The sequence below is a fragment of the Oryctolagus cuniculus genome, chromosome 4 (genome assembly GCF_051225735.1).
Source record: "Oryctolagus cuniculus isolate XC-2025 breed Fujian yellow rabbit chromosome 4, ASM5122573v1, whole genome shotgun sequence".
In the NCBI taxonomy this organism is placed as follows: Eukaryota; Metazoa; Chordata; class Mammalia; order Lagomorpha; family Leporidae; genus Oryctolagus; species Oryctolagus cuniculus.
In genome coordinates, this window is record NC_142870.1 from 149,099,627 (window position 1) to 149,122,483 (window position 22,857).

A 22,857-nucleotide genomic window follows, 5' to 3' on the forward strand; every position below is an offset into this window, starting at 1 on the left:
AGAGGACTCTTTTATTTTAATTTTTTTTTATTTGACAGGTAGAGTTTTAGACAGTGAGAAAGAGAGACAGAGAGAAAAGTCTTCCTTCCATTGGTTCACTCCCCAAATGGCCGCCATGGCTGGCGCTGAGCTGATCCGAAGCCAAGAGCCAGGTGCCTCCTCCTGGTCTCCCATGCAGGTGCAGAGCCCAAGGACTTGGGCCATCCTCCACTGCCCTCCCAGGCCACAGCAGAGAGCTGGACTGGAAGAGGAGCAACCGGGACTAGAACCCGGCGCCCATATGGGATGCCAGCACCGCAGGTGGAGGATTAGCCAAGTGAGTCACAGCGCTGGTCCCTGAAGAGGACTCTTTTAAAGTATGCCATAGGACTTCCTGTGTGCCATTTAACTCCCCTTAGGCAAGGGACACAAGCCTTAATTCTAAATGGCTACTCTTGGGCTACTTAATGCGGTACTGCTGTCTTAGTAATTCCAAAGCAACCACTGAGAAGGTCTTCAAGATGTGTATCATGTGAAAACTATGCATGGATTTCAAACTTCTTTGCACCAAAATAAGTTCATCTTTTAATTCCTTTTTCCTTGAACTTTTTAAAAAAAATAGATATTTATTAGAAAATCAAAGTGACAGAGAGAATGTGCTGTCTTCCATCCTCTGATTCACATTGCATATGCCCACAACATCCAGGGCTAGGTCAGGCCAAAGCTAAGAACCAGAAACTCCATTGAGGTCTCCCATGTGCTTGGCAAGAGCCCAAGTACTTGGGCCACTATCTGCTTCTTCTCAGGTGCATTAGCAGGAAGCTGGACTTAAGCCAGACACTTTGATATGTGAGCATCCCAAACAGCAGCTTAATGCACTGCACCACAATGCCCATCCCTCCAAGAAGCTTTTGAAGTGTGTTCATACATATACGATTGTGTGCATGTGTTTGTGTGTATATGTATATGTATACATATGCATATGTATCATACACACTTCTGTGGCAGTTAGTATTCACATTGTTGTACAACCATCACCAGAATGGAAATGTATTTTTTAAAAGAAACTCTTAGTAATTCATTTATCATCAATTTTACATTTTATTTATATAACGTTTGCTAGGGGGAAACTTTACATATGAAAATGTGAGCTTGATTTTCTGCATCACTGTGATTGAGAATTCTGTTCACTTTGTTCTGGCACCTAAGTCTCATGTGAGAAATACCTGCAGCATGCAGGTCTTGGAAATAATTTGATTTCAAAACTGCTTGCTCTGGTTGGGTTATTCATTTAACTTGTCTGCAGTAAAAAACTGCAATACTTATGTATTTCTTATCTGGTAAAATCTAAAGCACAAAGAGAAGTTTGGTCACCTTTTACTAAAGGAGATGAGCTATGTACTCAGCTGTAAATGGTGCAGGGTCCTCTCTGAAGCCTTCAGAGGATATTGGTGCTGAAGGCACATTGTGTGCCTGGAATGTCTTCTGCTTTCTTTAACTTTTTTTTTTTTTTTTTTTTTTTTTTGGACAGGCAGAGTAGACAGTGAGAGAGAGACAGAGAGAAAAGTCTTCCTTTGCCATTGGTTCACCCCCCAGTGGCCACCACGGCCGGCGCGCTAGGACCGGCACACCGCACTGATCCGAAGCCAGGAGCCAGGTGCTTCTCCTGGTCTCCCATGCGGGTGCAGGGCCCAAGCACTTGGGCCATCCTCCACTGCACTCCTGGGCCACAGCAGAGAGCTGGACTGGAAGAGGAGCAACCGGGACAGAATCCGGTGCCCCGACCAGGACTAGAACCTGGTGTGCCGGTGCCGCAGGCGGAGGATTAGCCTAGTGAGCTACGGCGGTGCCGGCTTAATTTATATACCTGACCTGTCTAGGAAGCCCATTCTTCTACTCATTCATTCATCAAACAGTGATTATATAACTACTCTATGTCAGTCACCACTGCAGTCATGGAGCAACAGATAAAAAGCATTACAATCTTCAAAAATCTTACAATTTGGTATGGGAAGGAGAGTTATTCTAAATGTTAGCGATGGTGTAAGTCCTGATGGTGACAGCTGTGAGGCACCTAACTGAGCTGGGAGGAGAAGTCAAGAAATAATTTTAAAAGGGGTCGTACCACAGCCAAGTCTGAGATGGTAAGCAGGAATTAGCAAAATGAAGAAAAGAAGGGTGGCGCTTTTTAAATGGAGGGAGCATCTGGCCTTCCCAAATAGCCCTTAGCAAGCTTGGCCCACTCTTGACCTATGTTGGAGAAATTTGAGCTTCTAAATTAGAGCCCTAAGAAAGATGATGTTTAGAAGTAGGCCAAGAGTCTCTGGCAAAGGAAACTAGCAGTGGTGGGCTGGGGGTATCCAGTCAGCTCCCACTTGACCTGCAGAGCACAGAAGTACCGCTGGGGAGGGAGATGTGTAGTTAAGCAGTTTGGTTAATTTTCAGATGTCCCTGCACTCCTAAAGCTCTGGGACAGCATGACCTGGGTATTAGCGTCTGTGACCATGCACGTTAGTACAGCCTTTCACTAAAGGCAACACTGATCATGAAATAGTATCAAATCCCCACCCCCATCTGACTGGAACGGGATTATGGGAACCTGGGATTGTCAGAAGTGTGCATTCGTGAGTACAAATTGAATTGTGCTGCCAGGCTGCCTGAGATGGGAGAGGGTAAGTGGAATTGGGGAGCAGAACAAGCATGATTCTCATGTCCTCTCCTGGTTCTCCTCACCCAGTCTCCTCTTACAGAGTTGACAAGGGCAGGCAGTTAGGAGAATGGAGCAGAGGCAGAGAGCAGATCTGGATGGACTGCCCATGGTGTGTTCTAAGCTTTAGCTCAGTATCATCACCCTTTTTGAAGTCCTGGGTTAGAAACAGGGCTTCTTTGTGCTGCTATGGTGACCCGTGCACAATTCTGACTTAATTAGCTCCATTCTGTTGGACATGTTTCCTGCATACATCCTCTCAGAATCAGGATTTTCTAAAAGGTAGAGGTTAGGAATGCTGATATTCTCGATATATAACCCACGTCTTGGCACATAACAGGCAGTCAAATACAGCAGTGAACTGCATCTCATCACGGTGTTTTATGTTAGATGCCTCATTGATTCATCATAGCAAAGACTGGCATAGTACACAGCATACTCTGAGATTGACCTAAGTACTTGTTAACAGCATAATTATCCTAAAATGCTGTAGAGTGGGCACTACTATTATCTCCCATGAAATAGAGGGATAACGTATCACGCAAAGGTTAAATAACTTGCCAGTGGTTTCCCAGGTGATGGAGGCAGAGCTAGGGTTCAAACCAAGGCACTCTGGCATCTGAGACTGTGTTTTGAACTTACATTGTTCCTGCCGCAACACCATTAGGTAGATGTTATAAACTCATTTTGCAAAGAGGAAAAGTGAGTCTTCGAGAGTACAAGGGTGTTGCCCAAGACACACAGCTAGTGTTGGCTGGTCTGGGACTTAGATTTCAACATATGAAATTCCAGCATCTGTGTTACACTCTAGAGCAGTTTGTACACTCACACAGAAACACTGATCTTATGTGTTTTGACTGAGGAACAATATATAGTTAGGGTATTCCTTCTTCGAAGTTCCTGTGTGTGTAGTTGTTAAAAGGGTGGGACCAGCCTGGACTTTCCTGTGTCAGCCTCATATTAAAATCCTCTGTGTGCATGTGTCTGTGTGTATGTATGCATGCTCATGCACTTAGGTTTGATTGAGTTCTCTGAATACTAATTAACATGCACAGAGTGAGAGAATTTTGAAATGAGAAAAGAATAAATGAAAATGTATAATATCATTCTTATAATAATCATTGTTAAAATCCATTCATCTAGCATGCATGTATAGGTGTCCATGTTTAAATATTTGTAAATAAATTTAAATTCACATTGTTTATATTTGACTGTTTTCCACTTGAAATTACAAACTGAGAATTTTCTTATTTCATTAAAGATTCTTCCACAGAATAATTTTAATAGCTGCATAGTATATGGATAAACCATAATTTTTTTAGTCCTAATTCCCTATTGTAGGATATTTTCCTCTGTTTTCATCTCATATAATTTTTTAGAGATAAATATTTAAAAGGAGAATGGTTAGATGAAAGGTTTTTAACTATATGGCCAAAATGTCTTCAACAAAATAGTGTAAATTTATTCTGTTACCAGATCTATATGTAAATTTTATCTCCCCAACCTTTGTCAACAAGGAGTATTATCTTTGGAAAATCTGTGTCTTAGACCCATGGAAAACTGACCCCTCACTTTTAAAATTTCAATCCATTGATTCTTTATATTTTTTTACTTTTTTAAGATTTATTTTATGTATTTGAAAAGGAGAGTTACATGCACACACACATACACACCCAGAGAGAGAGATAGAAAGAGAGAGAGAGAAAGAGAGAGAGAGACAGACAGAGATATCTTCCATCCACTGGTTCAGTCCCTAAATGGCCACAATGGCTGAGGCTGGGCCAGGCAGAAGCCAGGAGCCAGGAGCTTCTTTCAGGTCTCCGTGTGGGTACAGGGGCCCAAGGACTTGGATCATCTTCTGCTGCCTTCCCAGGCATATTATCAGGGAGCTATACAGGAAGTGGAGCAGCCAGGGCTCAAAGTTATGCCCATATGGGATGCCAACACTGCAGGCAGTGGCTTAACCCACTATGCCACAACACTGATCGCACAATCTTTAAATGGTTAGAGACTGACCCTTTCCTGAAAAGCTGTTGGTCATTTGTGTTTCTTCTTTTTGGCTCTGAACATTCATATCATTGGCCCTTCCATTCAGTCAGATATTTACTAATCTAATCAGTTTATGTAACTTCTTTATTTGTTTATTTTTCCCATGGAAACCCTTCATTTAAGGTATACAAACTTCATGCATTTCATAAATATAAATTTAGGAACATAGTGATTCTTCGCACCATACCTGCTCTCCTACCAGCACTAACACCCTTCTTCCTCTTGCCTCTCCTGTTCCCATTTTTATTTTTCATTAAGATCTATTTTCAATTAACTTTACACCCATAATATTAACCCAATACTAAGTAAAGAGTTCAGCAAATAATATGAAAAAAAATGTTCCTCAATAGTCAAGATGAGGGCTCTTCAAAGTATTGTATCTTAAAGTGCAATTTCAATTTATTTATATTATTCATTCATTCATTCATTCATTTATTCCCCCCAAGAAACCTTTTATTTAGGGAATACAGACTTCATGCATTTCATAAGTACAAACTTTAGGAGTATAGTGATTCTTCCCACCATACCATCCCTCCCACCCACTCTCCCACTCCTCTTCCTTCACTCTCTTCCATTCCAAGTCCAATTCTCCACTAAGATCCATTTTCTATTAACTTTATACATAGAAGACCAACTCTATAGGAAATAGAGTTCAACAGTTTGCACAGAAAAAACAAACAAACAAACAAAAAAGCTGTTCCTCAACAGCCATGACAAAGGCTATTCAAAGTCATTGCATCTTGAAGCTAATTTCACTTCTTTTTTTTTAGAAACTTAATTAACTTTTTTAAGCTTTTATTTAATAAATATAAATTTCCAAAGTACAGTTTTTGGATTGCAATAGCTTTTTCCCCTCCATACCTTCCCTCCCACCCGCACTCCTCCCATCTCCCGCTCCCTCTCCCATCCCATTCACATCAAAATTCATTTTCAATTATCATTATATACAGAAGATCAATTTAGTATATATTAAGTAAAGATTTCAACAGTTTGCACCCACACAGAAACTCAAAGAGTAAAATACTGTTTGAGTACTAGTTATAGCATTAATTCACTTTGTACAACACATTAAGGACAGAGATCCTACACAAGGAGTAAGTGCACAGTGACTCCTGTTGTTGCCTTAGCAAATTGACACTCTTGTTTATGGCGTCAGTAATCACCCTTGTCATGAGTTGCCAAGGCTATGGAAGCCTTTTGAGTGTGCCGACTCCAATCTTATTTAGACAAGTTTGTAGTCAAAGTGGAAGTTCTCTCCTCCCTTCGGAGAAAGGTACCTCTTTCTTTGATGGCCCGTTTTTTCCACCGGGATCTCACTCAGTGAGATCATTTAGTTTAGTTTTGTTGTTGTTGTTGTTGTTTTGCCAGATTGTCTTGGCTTTCCATGCCTAAAATACTCTCATGGGCTCTGCAGCCAGATCCGAATGCCTTAAGGGCTGATTCTGAGGCCAGAGTGCTGTTTAGGGCATCTGCCATTCTTTGAGTCTGCTGTGTATCCCGATTCCCATGTTGGATCTTTCACTCCTTAATTCTATCTGATAGTATTAGCAGATACTAGTCTTGTTTATGTGATCTCTTTGACTCTTAGACCTATCATTATGATCAATTGTGAACTGAAACTGATCAGTTTCACTAGTGAGATGGTATTGGTACATGACACCTTGTCTATATTTGAAAGACAGAGTTACAGAGAGAGGTAGAGACAGAGAGAGAGGTCTTCCATCCACTGGTTCACTCCCCAAATGGCCACAATAGCCAGAGCTGGGCCGATCTGAAGCCAGGAGCCAGGAGCCAGGAGCCAGGAGCCAGGAGCCAGGAGCCAGGAGCTTCTTCCAGTCTCCACATGGGTGCAGGGGCCTAAGGACTTGGGCCATCTTCTACTGCCTTCCCAGGCCATAGCAGAGAGCTGGATCAGAAGAGAAGCAGCCAGGTAGAACCAGCACCCATATGGGATGCCAGCGCTTCAGGTCATGGCTTTAACCCACTGTGCCACAGAACCAGCCCCTAGAGACTTAATTAACTTTAAATAAGTACCCAAGAATGATACATCTTTTGTGAGCACTTAGACATAATTATAATACAGCTCTTTGAGGACAGAGGTCCTGCATGGGAAGTTAGTGCACAGTGACTCCTGTTGTTAATTTAACAATTAACACTCATGTATGATGTCAGTGATCAACTGAGGCTGTTGACATGAGCTACCTAGGCTATGGAAGACTTTTGAATCCACAAACTTCGTCAGTATTTAGATAAGGCCATAAACGAAGTGGAAGTTCTCTCTGCCCTTTAGAGAAAAGTACCTCCTTCTTTGATGACCACTTCTTTCCACTGGGGTCTCACTCACTGAGGTCCTTCATGTAGGACATTTTTTGCCACAGTGTCTTGGCTTTCCATGCCTGAAATGCTCTTGTGGACTTTTCAACCAGACTTGAATGCTTTAAGGGCTGATTCTCAGATTGGAGTACTACTTAAAGTGATTGTCATTCTATGAGTCTGCTGCTTCCCATTTGGAGCATTCACTCCTTTTAATTCAATTATTATTACCAGACCCTTAATCCTATCCATATGATCACTTTAACACTTACGATGGTATTTTTACCACCCAGCTTAAGGTGATTTGGAGTCCCTTGGTATGTTTTTAAACTGTATCCTTAGAGGTAAGTCCATAGGAATGTATGCAGAACTACACAGCTTTACAGTTACAAACTTCATACATTTCATAATTACAACCTTAGGAACATGATGATTATTCCCACCATGCCCACCCTCCCACCCGTACTCCCAACCCCTCTTCTTTCTCCCTCTCTTATTCCCACTCTTACTTTTTACTGAGATCTATTTTCAATTGACTTTATACACAAATGTTTAATTCTATATTAAATAAAGAGTTCAACAAATAGTATAAAAAAAAACCTATTCCTCAACAGTCAAGACAAGGACCATTCAAGTCGTTGCTTCTCAAAGTGTCAATTTCACTTCTACAGATTGCCTTTTAGGTGCTCTATTAGTTATGACAAGTCAGGGAGAACATGTAGTATTTATGGTATTTGTCCCTTTGGGACTGGTTTATTTCACTAAGTATGATGTTTCTTAGATTCATCAATTTTGTTGTAAATGACCAGATTTCAATTTTTTTCTTTTCAACTTTTATTTAATAAGTATAAATTTCCAAAGTTCAACTTTTGAATTATAGCAGCTTTTACACCCATAACCTTCCTCCCACCCTCAACCATCCCATCTCCCACTCCCTTTCCCATCCCATTCTTCATCATGATTCATTTTCAATTGTTTTTATATACAGAAGATCAACTTAGTATGTACTAAGTAAAGATTTCAACAGACTGCACTCACAAAGATGCACAAAGTATAGAGTACTTTTTGAGTAGTAGTTTTACCATTAATTCTCATAGTATAACACATTAAGGGCAGAGGTCTCACATGGGGAGCATGTGCACAGTAATTCCTAAAGGCATGGAGAGGACTTCAATTTTTTTTTACCACTGTGTAGTAGTCCATAAATTTCACTTCTATAGATTACCTTTTAGATACTCTATTAGTTACCATAGATCAGGGAGAACATACGGTATTTGATGTTTTGGGACTGGCTTTTTCGCTAAGTATGATGTTTCTTAGATTCATCCATTTTGTTGCAATTGACAGGATTCCATTTTTTAAACTTCTGTATAGTATTCCTTTCTATCTTTCTATCTATCTATCTGTCTATCCATCCATCCTATCATTTCTTTATCCAGTCTTCAGTTGATGGACATTTGGGTTGAATCCATATCTTAGCTATTGTGAATTGCTGTAAACATGGAGGATACAGATAACTCTTTCATATGTGATAAATTCCCAGAAGTGGGATGGCTGGCTCATATGGTAGGTCAATATTCGGATTTCTGAAGTATCTCCATACTGTCTTCCACAGCGGCTGTGGCAGTTAACATTGTTACCAACAATGGATTAGAGTACCCTTTTCCCCACATCCTCACCAGCATTTGTTGTTTGTTGATTTCTCTATGAGAACCATTGTAATGGGGGGAGGGGGAAGGAGAAACCTTATTGTGGTTTTGATTTCCTGAGTATTTTTCCTGTATCTGTTGGCCATTTGAATTTCCTCTTTTGAAAAATACCTTTGCACATTTCTTAACAAAGTTGTTCATTTTGTTGTTGTTGAGTTTCTTGAGCTCTTTTTATATTCTGAATATTAATCTACTATCAGTTGCATAGTTTGAAAATATTTATCCCATTCTGTCAGTTGCCTCTTCACTTTGCTGAGTGTTTATTTTGCAGTGCAAAAGCTTCTCGGTTTGATGTAATCCCATTTGTCAAATTTGGTTTGATTGCCTGTGCCTCTGGGGTCTTTTCCAAGAACTCTTTGCCTGTGCCAATGTCTTGCAGGATTTATCCAGTGTTCTCCAATAATTTAATGGTATCTGGTCACAGATTTAGGTCTTTGATCCATTTTGAGTGGATTTTTGTGTAAGGTTTATGGTAGGGATCTTGTTTCATACTTCTGCTCATGGAGATCCAGTTTTCCCAGCACCATTTGTTGAAGAGACTGTCTTTGCTCTAGGGATTGATTTTAGATCCTTTGTCAAAGATAAGTTGGTTGATTTCTGGTGTTCTGTTCCATTGATCTATCCATCTGTTTTTGTACCAGTAACTGTCCTGTAGTATGTTTTGAAATCTGGTATTGTAATGCCTCTGGCTTTTTTTTCTTTTGTATAAGATTGCTTTAGCTGTTTGGGGGTCTCCTGTGTTTCCATATATTTTCAGCATTATTTTTTCTATATCTGAGAAGAATGTCCTTGATATTTTGATTAGTATCATATTGTATTTGTAAATTGCTTTCAGTAATATGGACACCTTGATGATATTGATTCTTCCAATCCACGAACATGGAAGATTTTTTCATTTATTATATTTTCTTCTATTTCTTTTCTTTAATGTTTTGTAATTCTCTTCATAGATATCTTTGACATCCTTGGTTAAATTTACTCCAAGTTATTTAATTTTTTGTAGCTATTGTGAATGAAATTGATCTTAAAAGTTCTTTCTCAGCCATGGCATTGTCTGTGTATACAAATGCTATTAATTTTTTCTGTTAATTTTGTTTCTGGCCAGTAATGTCTTTATTTGTTAAGAATCTGTTACAAATATTCTTCTAATTACTGACTTTTTTTAATTTTTAAAATTCCAGTTGCTGATTTGTCTTTACATTAAAAATTATTATATATTGACATTTAAAAATTGTGTAGCTACACTATGAATTCATTCTGTGTTTTTCTTTGCTTTTTAATTTTTTTATTTATTCATTTGAGAGGCAGAGTTACAGAGAGGTAGAGACAGAGAGAAACGTCTTCCAACTGCTAGTTCACTTCCCAAATGGCTCAATGGCCAGAGCTGGGCTGATCCAAAGCCAGGAGCCAGGAGCTTCTTCCAGATTTCCCACATGGGTGCAGGGCCCAAGCACTTGGGCCATCTTCTGCTGTTTCCCCAGGCTGTAGCAGACAGCTGGATCAGAAGAGGAGCAGCCAGGAAACAAACCAGTGCCTAAATGGGATGCTGGTGCCCCAGACTTTGCCTACCAAACCACAGAGCAGGCACTTTTTCTTTTGTTTTTAGTATTTGAATACCTCAAAATCAAAATAGCATTTATTTATATTTTCTTATATTTATGGGCCCTAGTTTAACATTTAAAATCTTAATATATTTGCCATTTTGATACATAGTGATGTATGTTAATTAATCTTTTGTTTTTCTCAAGTAATTGTCTAAAAATTATACCTTGAATAGTCCTTCTCCCTGTGATCCTTAAGACAATTCTCTTCTACTTTTTTGAAATTCAGTTTTATTAGTTTTCATGTTTTACTTGAAAGGCAAAGACGTGGGCAGGGGTTAGGGAGAGAGATCCTGAGGAGTGGTTCACTCCTGAGATTCCTGCCTTCAAAGGCTGGGGCTGGGCCAAGCTGAAGCCAGCAGCTGGGAACTTCACTGTGGTCTCCACATGGGTAGCAGAGACCCAAGTACTTTTGCCCTCACCTGCTGCCTCCCAGAATATGCATTAGCAGGAAGCTGGATTGGAAGAATAGCTGGAGCTTGAACCAGACCCTCCAATACAGGATATGGGCATTCTAAGTGTTGCCTTAACCGCCATGCCAAGCTCATGCTCCCTCTTCTAGTTTATTTAACAGCATTTGCTGCACTCTCATGACACAGAGGGCACAGTGGTGTATGCTGTGGAGTCTTCAGACAAGAAATCCCAGTTCCTGCCCTCTGTTAAATTAGAACCAAGTGTGGCAGAGTCAGGCTACTGAGTTAGTTCCTGCACAAGTTGGTAGGAAGAGGGATAGTGGTCGTATTGGTAATTGCCTACGATTTCCAGTGGAAAATTGGTAAAATCGCATGTCTGGCTTCAATCTCCTGCTTTAGACTCAGACATAGCACCCAGATCCACTTTCAAGGACAGAGATGCCCAGCTGTGTATGTTGGCGGAGGATGGTGGTCATCAGAGAGCCTTCTGCTTCAGATCCTCTACAGGGTCTGCTTGTGGTGAAAAGAAGCTTCACCCAAGCATACACCCTTCTCAGAGTGACTTGAGTGAGGCTGGGGTTTAGAAGCCTTGCTGCGAGAGCACAGATCAGGACAACTCAGGCAAGGGCTGTTTACTCCAGAGCTCCCAACTAGAGTTGCCAAGACTTTATCAGCCCCTACATTGCAGGTCATCCTCTCCTTTGGAATCCTGTTTCTCCCACAGGCACCAATCCCTAATAAACATCTGGAGAAGCCCTCCACAGGTTCCATTCTTCTCTCCCCAGATATTGACCTGGACCACATTGGCAAGCCAGCCCTTCCAAGGTATCTATGGGTATTAATTTTGGAGATTCCAGAGAAAACTCACTAATGACTTTGGTGTACTGAGACACAAGTTAGAACATGATGGGTGCATCAATTAGCAAGTCATTTGAATTTAAAATGTGCGAAGATACAAATAGAGAGGCAGAAGTTCAAGTCAGTAATAAGTGATGTGCTCACAGAAGGTGTACTGGAAACCACCTGGCAGTTGGGGGAGTGAGTGCTGGTGCTAGCTTCTCAGGGCATGACGGAAGAAGCAGGGCATCACATCACTCATTATGTCCTCTGCATAATGCATGCATGATTTCTAAGTGGGTGCTATGTAAGGAACACCTGACACTTACAGTGATCCCTGTAAGTGCCAAGCATTGCATTAAGCACTTCCTAAAGAAGTTCTTACTTCATCTGCACATTGAACATTAGTAATAGCATCCTCATTGTCCTCAGAAATTTTAACTACCTTGCCCAAAGTCAGTAGGAGTGGTGGAGTGTGATGTATACCTCTATAGCTGGAGCCTGCTTTACTCTATGAACTTCAGCCACTAACCAGCTGTGTGACCTTGAAGATGTTACTCTAACCTCAATTTCTTCTGTGGCTGTAATAGTACCTGTCTCATAGAGTTATTTGGGTGGTTAACTTAGGTGATCTAATATACTGCACCTAGTATTTATCTGACATAAATTAAATTCTCCACAGCTATCAGTTGTCAACATTAGTGCTGTTTTGCAGGTATCTGACATGATGTCTTAGTCCATTTGTGTTGCTGTAATAAGGTAGGAGAGACTGGGTCATTTGTAAAGAATGCAAATGTGTTCTCTCATTATTCTGCTGAAAGTCCAAGATTAAGGTGCATCTGGTGTGGGCATTTCTGTGGTGTCCTCACACGTCAGAAAAGCAAAAGACAGGGATCACACTCCTGCAAGCCCTGATGATAGCAGCATTAATCTTTTTGTGAGGGCAGAGCCCTCATGACCTCAACACTGCTGCCCTCCCCACCCTACTGCCTGAGGGATTAGGTTTCCAATGCATGAATTTTAAAGGGGATACATTCAAACCATAGCACATGAATTTTCATGTTCTCTGAATTAGTTTTCTTTTCTGATAAGGGATTGCATATGGAAAGAGACTTCTAGTTACTCTTTTTTTTTTTTTTTTTTTTTTGACAGGCAGAGTGGACAGTGAGAGAGAGAGACAGAGAGAAAGGTCTTCCTTTGGCGTTGGTTCACCCTCCAGTGGCCGCCACGGCCAGCGCAACACACTGATTCGAAGCCAGGAGCCAGTTGCTTCTCCTGGTCTCCCATGGGGGTGAAGGGCCCAAGGACTTGGGCCATCCTCCACTGCACTCCCTGGCCACAGCAGAGAGCTGGCCTGGAAGAGGAGTAACCGGGACAGAATCTGGTGCCCGGACCGCGACTAGAACCCGGTGTGCCGGCGCCGCAGGCAGAGGATTAGCCTATTGAGCTGCGGCGCCGGCCCCCAGTTACTCTTGTAGACTGAACTGACATAGAAAAAGTCCTCCAAACACAAAGAGATAGTAGATGAACTATAATGAAAGTATATAGCAAACACAGAGCTGATGTTGAATAAAGGATCAGGCAACCCCAGGTCTCAGAAATGAAGAATGGGAACAGAGCCAAGATCAGGCAGAGCCTGCTAGTAACCAGCTCCAAAAGCCTTGTGAGTTGACTGTCATCCCTATTGTCTGGAAAGCCAGCATTCTATCAGTAGGCAGGACAAGAGAAGAGGCTTTGGGCCTTGAGTAACTGATAAGCGAATGAAAAGGAGCTTGGAAATGCATCCAGAAAGCGAGCCATACACCTGAAGTCAGACTTTGTAGTAGTGAACATAGTCCTGATCAACTCTCTCTAAACCTGTAGATATCCAAATCAAGATTACAATGTGTAAGACAAGTAGCCTATAACTCACAGCTCCCTTTAGGTCATGGCAGAAGCAAATGTTAAAATCCGTCTATTATAGATGACACTAACCCAGAGCACCCAGACTCACAGGCAACACAATTCCCGCAGGAGCTGCACTCACAGTAAAAATGACAAAACACTAAGGAAACAGGCCACCATGAGGGAGAGCTGGCACATGTGATAAACTGTCACATATGTACCTAAAGGACTGGAAGTCACAGCTCAATCTGAAACAAGTTCACAAGAAGTATTTTTAAAATATTCAGTAAGCTATAAGGAGTGAGCAATGAGGAAAAAAAGAGCCAGAATGGGAACAGATGCTCTGGAGATGGGGGGAGCTATGGGAAATAGGACTGTAATAGGGTGGTCAGGGTGGGAATCTTGAGGAAGATGAACAGGAAGCGGAAAAGTGAGGGAATTGATGCTGTTAGCCAAGCAGGTGTCAGAGAGGAGAATGACAGGTGTTGGGAACAAAGACAGCCTTCGAGGCAGGGCTGTGGCTGACATACTTGTGGGCAACCAAGGCTCTGGAGCAGTTGGTAGCAAGTACTCAAGGGGGAAAGTGAAGTTACTCAACTGCAAATGGAAATACCTACTTCTCAGAGTTATGAAGATGAGATAGCTCAGAAAAGGAGTCATATTTATGGAACAGCATACTATAGATCCTTCATGTCTGCTGTCTCATCCTCACATAAAGCCTTGGAGTTAGGTCTTCTCATTTCCATTTCACACATGAGGCCCCCAAAGCTTCCAGAAGATAAACACCTCAGCTATAAAGACAATGAGGGAGATAGGTGAGTCTTTATTCCTTCAGAACCCAAGCTCTTTAATTTGTAATGTTCACATAGAACAGCCAATTGGTGTGTAGTAGGTGATTAGTTACAGTTCAATTTGCTTCTTATCCCCAAACTACATGGATCAGTAATTGATTCTTAGTTTTGATTCCCCCTGAAGTAGGGACTAAATCAAAGATTTGAATACAGATGTTTTATTTATGAGGTGATGCCAGAAAGCAGGAATGAGGAGGATGAGGATGGAAGAAAGGAAGTATAGCAAAAGTCCATAACAATGATGGGCAACAGTGCAGACTTTCTGAAAACATCTCAGAATCTTCCCTGAAAAGAATGGCAGGCTGGAATACTCACTCATCATTTCCTAACTGACTGGTTACCCCTAGGGGTGGCAATATACCTACAACTTCAGGCTGCCTTTAAAAAAAAAGATTTATTTTACTTATTTGAAATGCTGAGTTAGAGAGAGAAAGACTGATCTTCCATCCTCTGGTTTGCTCAACACCTGGCTGCAATCGGGCTGGGCCAGGCCAAAGCCAGGAGCCAGGAACTCAACCTCGGTCTCCCACGTGGATGACAGGAGCCCAAGCGCTTGGGCCATCTTTGGCTGCTTTCCCAGGTGCATTAGGGAGCTGGATTGGAAGTGGAGCATCTGGGACTCAAACCAGCACTCATAGGTGATGCCAGGAGCTTAACCCACTGCACCACAACACCAGCCCCCACACTGTCATTTATATTGTGTTGAGGTTAAATTCATTCTGAGAGGAGGAGCGTGGTGGGGGCAAGAGGTGCGGAGTCACCACACAGACCCCAGGAGTCGGGTGAAAGCGGGCCAGAGGCAAGCAGCCCGCAGACTCGTTTATTTCAGTTGATACAACAGCTTATATAGCCAAGGCAGCCAATCCGGTCAAGGGGCAGTCTATGCCCTAACCAATCACAGCCTATTGCCAGGCAGTCTCCAAAGCCATTCAGTCACAGCCTGTTACCAGCAGGCTCCGTTGCCAGGTGGGTTTCAAAGCCATTACTGAGTAACTGACGCTCACTTACCAGCAGCCATCTTGACATGGCCTTCTCATTCCACCACAATATTGACTCTCATAGCTTCAGAGAAAGTCCAGAGGCTGAAAATAGCTGTGATGCAGGAAGGGCATGAGCTGTCTACCACACTGTGCCAGACCAGAGGTAGATGGTGCGGGGAGGGAGTGGTGTGCTGTCAACTGAGGTTCCAAAAGTTCTGTTTTCTGTAACCAGTGTAGGAACCCATATAAAGGAATCCAAGCCAGGATAAGTGATAAGGAAAGTGTCTCCTTGACAACCACAGTCAAGCCCCTCTGAGAGTTGACCATGACGTTCTTGCTTATCACCATCTGTTTATCTAAGGTCAAAAGCATAAGCCAAATACTTAGTGACATCCAATGAGTAGGTGCACAGTCTCATGAGTCTGTGAGGGCTCACTTCATTGAGGAGGGATGGCTTTTGCTATTTCCTTTTAGGGAACATTTCAGCTGAGCATGAAATAACAAGGGCAGAAAACATGAAGAGATCTGTGTCTCCGTTCTCCATCCCCTACCAAGAGATCCTAGGTTCTATACACTCGAGCTGTCATCACTTTCACCATACACTCTGTAATAGGACCCTTAATCCTCTCATTCTGGAAGCCACATCTGGCCTCCTAGAGGTGAAATTAATCTTTGTGAAAGAACTGGGAACAATAAACTTGTGTGTGTGTTATTTTTAACTAAAAGAGATAAACTGAACTGAATTTATTCAGGTGTGTCCAAAGTGCTTTGCAAGTATGGGAGTATGGGTTAAATTATTAAAGCTTAAATGTAATGATAAAATATTTATAAAATATTTATAAAGTATGACATGTTAGTGAACATTAAATATGACATGTTAATGAACATTAAATTTTTATTAAATTTGGGTAGAAGTCTGACAGTAATGTACATGAAAATCTTTTGTGTTAATGTCTCTTTTCAATGAGATTTTGTATTTTTATAATGAATTTTAGGAACTTTCATTGTCACAGTAGACCAAATGCATCATTCTCTTTGTGCACTATGGAGTATAATCTTGGTTTGAAGTACTTAGGGTTTTGAAGATGCTGAAGAGCATACCAAATGAAAGAAATTAAGAATGGCAAAACTATCAAAGGGTGGCATTTTTAAAGCATTTAACCATTTCAAAGCATTCCCTTCTCAGTGATCTCAGGTCCTCATTCATTCAGTCGCTCAGTCATTGCATAGACAATCCTGGGCACCCTCTCCATGCCAGCTGAAGATGCTCCAAAGTGAGGTCTGAAAAACCTGCTTCTGCTTCGAGAAGTACTGCAGCAGGGCCTGGGTGGGGAGGATTTTTTCATGCTCTATCTTGTGAGGAAAAGGAGGCTGAAAAAGGGTGAGTACCTGACCCAAGGGATGAAGACATTAGTGTCTGCAAGGGCTCACACTTCAACCAAGCCTCCTGGCCTAAACAAGAAGCCCAGAGGTTTTCAGACAGTGAGTTTAATAAGGCATGGCTCCCTTGGTGTTTAAACCCACAGTGTCCATGTTTAAGCCAGTCGTGGCCCAGAGATGCAATATTAGGAGAGAACACATGGTGAATTTCCACTTGCATGTCCTTCCCCAACGAGTGTGTCTCTTCATGTCATTTGAATTTCGACTCCTCTGCCTGTCTTAACTGTAAATACTTTCAGTCACTTGTCAGTCTTTTATTTAGAATACAATATCACTCATCATTTCCTAACTGACTGGTTACCCCTAGGGGTGGCAATGCACCTACTTCAGGCTGCCTTTAAAAAAAGATATTGGATATTGGATATTGGCTTATTTCTCACTTTTTCCCTTTAAATATTCAAATGGCAGGGATAAAGTTTGAAGCTTTAACTCTATTCAACATGAGATATGTCCAGGTTTATGGTCACCTCATCCTTATCAAAGGAGGAACAAAAAAGTCTCCTCAATAGCTTTTCTGCACTTTTAAGCTGTTTGCTCCTGAAAACTGCTGGCTTTCAGTTGGACAACTGATGGGAAACCCTGGGGAACAGGCTCTGTCTTTGCTTCTCACTCAGGAACTTGACTGGAGTTCTTGTGAAGAGTGGGACCAAAGTTAGACCCCCTTTCATTTCACCCGCACCTGAGCTTACCAACAGCCAGGATGCAGTGACTCAGAGGCACATTTGCTCAGTGTTTCCCTCTCCCATCTCAGAGAAACATCTTTTCAGGCTTTTTAGATAGCCCTGGGAAAACTGGCTTTCCCTGTGTCCCAGCTCATGATGCTCTCTGCTACCCAGATGTTCACTGGCCTCAGGCTGGGCCTCTAAACCCTGGTCCCACACCTCCCTGTACCTGCTGTCAGACTCAGTGCCTCGGGTTTGCCCTTTGGTAACCCCCACTCTGCAGATGTTGTAACTTGGGTCCAAGGAGGTTTTGTAGACTTGCCCAGTGCCATGTACTTGTAAGTGCTGGGCCAGGGTTTGACCCTTATTCCCTACTGTGTCCAGGGCAGGCTATTTTTTCACAAGACCTAAGCTAGACATACATTAGAGGAGAGCAGTGGGATCCATGCAGTGTGTCAGGCAAGGAGCTGTCCTTAGGAAGGCCCAGCATGAGACAGCACAGGGTCCCTAGGTGACAACTGGGGAGCTCTAGTGGACAAGCCAAGCCTGTCATTGGTACCCAGAGGCCAGGCTGGTGATACAGTTCGGAGTTAGACTCTAATCCTTGAGGGCAGGACAGTACTATGGCAGGCTCCCAATGCAGACAGCAGTTGTGAGGATGGAGAGCACAGTTACCAGGGAGCAAAGCTCAGTCTTGCTTGGGGACTTGGTTTTGACAACCTGGTCAGAACCAGACAACTTGCTTGGTTTTGACTGTGGTTTTGACAACCTGGTAAGAACCATGCAGAATGAATGTGAGGGCCCTTCCTGAAGACAGCTTTGCAATTCCCTTAATATATCACCATTAGCTAAGAGCTATAATCCAGGGATATGTTTTGCATCCAGGTCCACCCAGGATCTGTCCAGTGGTTCCTTTCAGCCTGACTTGAGATCAGAGCATAGCTGATTTCCAATTCATCCCCTCACCCCTCTCTGCAAGCTTAAGGGACACTCTTGGTCTGAAGGAGCTTAATATTCCCTAGAATGTTGAATGGGTGTTACCAATAAAGGGTAGGACCGATGGGGTTGCATGAAGTCTTAGGTATATTTTGAGTCTCTATGGCTGCCAGTCATGAGCTGTGATACTTAGGGAGTACAATCCCATGCCACCAGATGGACAGGACTCCCTGGGAAGGGGCTGGGTTTTCTCCTGGACCCCTCTGGGCCAGTCTTCAATGTGATCCACCCTCCAAACAACACTTACTTACCCTCTGAAAAGGTATTACTCTTTTACTATTATTCCTCAATTCCAGCATTCTTATGTGTTAATTTTATTATTTGAAATACCTGAGCTTTTGAAACTAAAAAAATTCTGAAATATTATTATCTCTAATTCAAAGTATACTTAAAATGTGAGTACCATCTCCCATTTCTTTCTATTGGCAATTCTATAGTTATATCACAGGGTGTCTTGTTGAAAGCTCTTCCTTCTCTGTGAGTACTAAGGAGGGGTTAAGGTTAAGTCATTACAGGGAGAAGCATGCGGGTTCTCTAATATTACCTTACCACCCACCATTCAGGGTAAGAAAGAAGCACTTTATTAAAGATGCACCTGTACTGGAAAAATAAATCCCTTTCACAGAGGTCAATGGCACATTTTAGAATGCATCTTGGATTAGGCAGAGTCTGCAGGCAGGGTACAGTATGATGGCTTTGAGTCACTTTGAGTAACATGATTTTCCTTCTACATTTCCATCTGGAAAATATGGAAACTCAGCAGCCTCTACCCAGACTTCCTGGGATACAAGGGGATAGGAGTAGCAGCAACTGATATAAAACTCAGTGAATTGCCTTGTCACTCCTTAATTCAATCTATATGCTTGCTTCAAAGTGCTCCTTAATGTTTACCAGTCCTCCCTAAATGTCTCTGTGGCAGGTGGAAGATGAGGAGAAGGGTTACTTTTTCCCTGAAGGACAGTCCTTAATCAACTGTCAGCTGCTGACGAACAAAAGGCCATTGTCCAACAAGATGCAATCAATGTCCTGCATTACACAAGGCAGCCCCATTGGCAGTGGTTTGTGTAAAAAAATGTTGGCTTTTGGAGGGGCTGATTGCTTCCAGTCTAAGTGCTTTTGTTCAAATTGGCACCTGCTTTATCTCCAGGAGTCTTTCTCTCGCTTAGCTTCGATACATCAATTTGAACCTGACTAGAATGGTTTTGTCTGAAATAAAGTCCCATCATAACACTCTCTCCTTGTCCCTTGTGGATGGTGACAGGAGGCTGAGGTGAGCATTCAGAAGAGATGCTATCAAGACCCTCACTGTTCTGTTGCATTTTCTTGAAGCCACCAATCAGAGCACTGGAAGGTTCTTGGGCCCTGAAAAAGGCACAGGTGCCGGGCTCAACCAGTTGGAATCCTGATCTGCTACCGCTGTCAGAGAAACTCTGAGAAAGTTTCTTAAAATCTCTGAAGCAAATATTAATAGCAGGTGCAGGCCGGCACCGCGGTTCACTAGGCTAATCCTCTGCCTTGCGGCGCCAGCACACCGGGTTCTAGTCCCGGTCGGGGCGCCGGTTCTGTCCTGGTGCCCCTCTTCCAGGCCAGCTCTCTGCTGTGGCCAGGGAGTGCAGTGGAGGATGGCCCAAGTACTTGGGCCCTGCACCCCATGGGAGACCAGGATAAGTACCTGGCTCCTGCCATCGGATCAGCACGGTGCGCCGGCCATGGCGGCCATTGGAGGGTGAACCAACAGCAAAGGAAGACCTTTCTCTCTGTCTCTCTCTCTCACTGTCCACTCTGCCTGTCAAAAAAAAAAAAAATAGCAGGTGCATGCCAAATAGATTAAGAGATGGTCTACCAGCATCACCTGAGCAAGAGGCTGCATTGATTTGGGAAGCTCATTGTAAAGCTAATGAGAAGCTGGGTTAGGAGTGAGGCAGTGACCAGCTCAGAGGATGCTCTAGGGTGAGCCTGGGCGGTGAGAAGAAGTTAAGCATGAAAAGGCCTCTTCAAGCCTGGAGGAGGGCACTGGGATCCAGAGCCTGGCTGTATACCTAGAAAGTTACTGTTTCACACTTACCTACCTCTGGTGCACATTTGTGCCTGAGAGGTTAGGAAAAAGCTCAATTCCCTGTTTAGATGGATGCATTTACTGTGCACTGATTTTCGTGGTATGTTTTGCCCACCAAGGCTTCTCTGAGAAGTGTAATCTGGTTGGTCATTGCTCAAGTAAACAGAAGCCATGACACTGCTCTGCTTCCTTCTCCTTTGGTTTTGAAGCCAGAGATGCTGGATTAAGACATATAAAGAAGCAAAGGAAAACAGAAACCACTGAACTTCCCCACTTATTTTCTAGCTGGCACATTTCTGGATTTTTTTTTTCAACTTGATCTCTAGTTCTATGCAAATTGCCACAGAGAACAAGACCTGAAAATTCTGGGGTTTCTGGCATCATCCTCCTCTCTCACCTATATCTCTCACTTGAATTTCAGACTATTAATGTAGAGAATTTGAGTTAGAGCCTCACACACTTCCATATACAAGTATGTATCCAGTTGCATTTAAAATGCTGCAAGAGTTATTAGAACCCGCTTTTCCTCTCCTCTTCCTCCTTTCTCTTCTCATTCTCTTTCTCTAGCATCTTTTAGATATTTGTTTTGTATAAACTAAAATTCTATCCCACAAAAGACACCCTGGAACAAAAGAAAATGATCACTGAAATTCAATTGAATGAGAATCCAAAGTTTGAAAGAACTTTTGCTTGAGCTGCGTGCCACAGTGCAGTCGAGTTCTACTGCCTCATAGCCCCTGTACCCTCCTTATTTCTCTCCTGTAGGACCTAGGGTCCTTTCACTTCTCATCAGGGGCCTCCTAGAGGTAAAAAAATGAAAATTGAAAGAAAAATAAAGAGCTAGACTAGAAAACCAACTCATTAGGCTATTTTTTTAAGATTTATTTATTTATTTGAAAGTCAGAGTTACAGAGAGAGAGAGACACACACACACACAGAGAGAGAGAGAGAGAGAGAGAGAGAGAGAGAGAGAGAGGTCTTCCATCCTCTGGTTCACTCCCCAATTGGCCGCAACAGCCAGAGCTGTGCAGATCCAAAGCCAGGAGCCAGGAGCTTCTTCCGAGTCTCCCACATGAGGGCAGGGGCCCAAGGACCTCAACTATCTTCTACTGCTTTCCCAGGCCATAGCAGAGAGCTGGATCAGAAGTGGAGCTGCCAGGTCTTGAACTGGCATCCATATGGGATGCTGGCATTTCAGACCAGGGCATTAGCCCACTGTGCCACAGCGCTGGTCCCTAGCTATTTATTTAATAGCTTGGGGAAGCAGATCCAGGTAAGAACAAAGAAATTAGCTCACTTAGAGGATGGTTTCTGAATTGCCTTTGAGTTTATCTTTGCTTCTCTCTGGCCCCATCTCCAAAAATAATTGAGGTAAATGTTAGACCAAGAACAATAGATGGTTTACACCTAGCTTGAGGGGAAAAAGCCCATTTCCAAAGAGGTTGCATAGTGGGGCAATGTGGTTTTCTACTGCTTTTAATCAAGAAGAGCATTTTCAGAGCAGTCTCTAGCTCAGAAGCTCATGTATCAAAGCTGGGGATGGTGATGGGTTGATGGTAGTTGAATTCAACCTTGGGTCTCTCCAACTTAACACTTCCTCATTCCTGACTGCTGTTCCTCCAGCATCGAAGACAAGGGCTCCTTGGGGCCACCAGATCACATCACCTTGGTCATTTCAGGCCTAGCTTAAAAATCTCAGCCATTCTCACTCTTCCTGCTAGAATGCTTTTGACTGCTAATAATAGAACACCCAACTGTGTATGAAATGCTAGTTACTCATCTTCCCATGAACTCATGTTCTCTCATCTGAGAGCTTTCACATTCAGTCTTGTTACATGTGGTAGGAAGTCATCTACCACAGCAAAAGGCATGCTGGCTTAACTCTCTTGTGTCCACTGAAATTCAAGAGTCTCTTCCTCTTTGCTTATCTAATTTTCTCAGCATATGCCCTTGCTGAGAATAGCTCAAGAACCTTCCTCAAAGTTCCTCACATTTCTTTCTGCAGAGATTAAAATGCCAGCCTAACAAATTGTGGCTCATTTTTCTTTACTACACTGCCTTATTTGGTAGGTCATGGGCTTCCAGACTCAGAGGTTAGGGGTTTTGTTTTTGTTTTTTTGCCTACCCTGGATTCTATTATGGGTGTACTGCCTTAATAAGTACCAGATACCCAGTAATTAATTATCTCTTTGTAATTTACTCATGAGTGACTTCAGTCCAAAAGTCAGTAGATTCTAAAAAGGTTGAATTCTAGGATTCATGATTGCCTATTTGAGTTATCTTTAGCTGGCGTGGCTATGTGTTAGGGGTATGTGCACATGGGCATCCCAGCCTTCAGTAATCAGTGCTCAGCAGCAACTGCAAGTCCAGGCTTTTCCCA

The 22,857-nt window shown here is 42.5% G+C and overlaps 1 protein-coding gene across 3 annotated transcripts in view; it reads left to right on the top strand.

The window, feature by feature from the left end:
• Window positions 1-22,857, top strand: part of CPNE4 (copine 4) — a 531,073-nt gene that overhangs the window by 261,148 nt on the left and 247,068 nt on the right. The window lies entirely within an intron of this gene.